Here is a 2,214-nt window from a genome sequence, read left to right on the forward strand (position 1 = left end):
GGTTATGGGCTGATTAGCAGAACACTGCATTCATCGATAACGGTCAGTTCGTATGCGCAATGCTCACCGTGCAAAGACATCGATCGCCGATATTGCGGATTGCCGTATGCGTCTTGGGAATCAGGGGGCGGTGCCGAGTAGGAATTATTGGTGTTTTCAAAGTCGCCACGGCAATGACGACACAACCAGCGCCGAAACTATAGTAGAAAATGAGCGCTACAGTTCCCTCTGGGACCAATACAAGGGCAACGGGAAGGGGCCGCAGGCTGACCCCGGCGCCGCTCGCTATGTGGGAAGTCGACTGCTGCGTTAAACCATCACTAGGGGACACCCAGCGCGCGTGTGCATTGGGCAAATGACCACGTTGTTAAACCATCACTGGGGAGACCCAGTGTGCATTCGCTGCGAACAGCCGTCTCCCAGTAGGGACTGGCCATGAGCACGCATGCGCACTTGGGCATAGGCGGCACCACCACTGCTGATCAATAGGCAAAGCAAGTGCGCATGTGTCTGGCTGTTAGAGGCTGAACACGAGAAGCGCGCATGCGTTTCGTTTGGAGGCCAAACACATCAATTACCGGTATTGTGGATTAACGCATGCGTCCTGGTAATAGGGGGGCGCTGCCAAGTGCCGAACGCATTGAGGCTTCCATGGCTACTGAGGCAGTGACAACAGGGCTGACCTCCAAAATTATCGAGGCCTGAGTCCCAACGCGCATGCGTACTGGGAATAAACACAAGTTTCCCCGCGTCCAGTCATTAATCGAGGGAGAAGAGAGGGACGCTCCCTCCCCTCTCACTCCTGGCCCGCAACCGTCACCGAGCGGAGCCGGTGTGCCGGAAAGCGGCCGGGTCCTCAAAACAACGCGGGGACGAAGGGAGGGGGGGGGAATCATTAAACCACTGCGCATGCGGGAGTAGAGCTGCCATTTGCCCGCATGCGTACTTGGGTACGGGTGAGCACCGCGCTTGCCCATCAATTGGCAAGGCAAGTTCGCATGCGCATCACTGACAGGCGGATCAGCTGAACGCCGAATTTATCGATACTAGGTTAGCGCGCTTGCGCAGCGCCCGCACCGGCATGCGCAGCGCCCGCAACCTCATCAGTTGTCGGCCCTGCGGCGTGGCTCCTGTGTCTTGCGGATCAGGCGCCTCCGCTCCCGCGACCGCAAAACCGCCTTGAACAGGAGACCGTGGCCGAGGCGGGAGGATGGCTCCGGCGCCCCTGGGTGTCCCGCTCCGGCCGTTCCCAGCCCCGAGCTCGACCGCTGCTCCCGCCCCGGCGGAAGACCAGCCCGGGGGCGTCCGGAGGCACTGGCATTTCCGGAACTGGCCCCGTCGTCCGCCTGCAGGTCTCCGTCCAACCGCCCTCCCCAACGCGTTGGTTTTGTGGAAAACTTCGGCTGCAAATTAGACAGTTGCACGTTTCCGCTTCTCTGAGCCCCTTGTGCGTCAGACCCGTGTGTCCAACCGATTCTCAAACTTCGTATTTCATCAAGGGAAATTGTCCTCAGTGGCCACTGGAAGGCTTCACATGTCTCATGTTATCAAACCTCTCTTGGAATCGGTGCACAGGCCGTGATATATGTTTGATCCAAAACTACCTGTGAAAGGTCTTTTTGTGGGGACTGGGCGGGAGAAAGGTGGAATGAGAGAGAGTTAAAAGTCAAATGTGAAGTGCCAGGGATACAGGCACACCCTTACAACTTGGAGGCCGTAGAGGACAAGTTGTGGCAGTGAAATGTCCTGCAATGGAGGTGGCCAAGGAATGGCATGGGATGCAGGAGCGTTGGTGTAGAGGTCATTAATTTAATATCCTATTTCCTTCCTAGCTTTTCACACTGTCTCAAACCCCCCCTCTTTGGCACGGACCACAGTGTCACCCTGCACCATAAATCTAAACCCACTGGGAATGGACAAGACTCCTTCCTTTCTGTTACAAAAAATCCTTTTCCCAACACTCAGCTGAAGTTCTCTTTAGTTTCATCCCATTGCTCTTTGGCCTGTCACGATACTCCCGAGCAAGTTATGACCTCAGGACGACTTAGGGCAGGGGTTGTCAACTGGTACTTGGGAAGCCCGCAGGGGGCAACGTGGCAGTGGAGCGGAGAAGCTGAGGGCACTTCCAGCAGCACTTCTGATTTTGCCACCAGAGCGTCTTGTTTTGCTGTGGTGGACCCCTGCTCCTCCATCTGCCACTGAGGAACCCCTCCC

This window comes from Alligator sinensis, unplaced genomic scaffold (genome assembly GCF_000455745.1).
Source record: "Alligator sinensis unplaced genomic scaffold, ASM45574v1 scaffold2078_1, whole genome shotgun sequence".
Classification (NCBI taxonomy): Eukaryota; Metazoa; Chordata; order Crocodylia; family Alligatoridae; genus Alligator; species Alligator sinensis.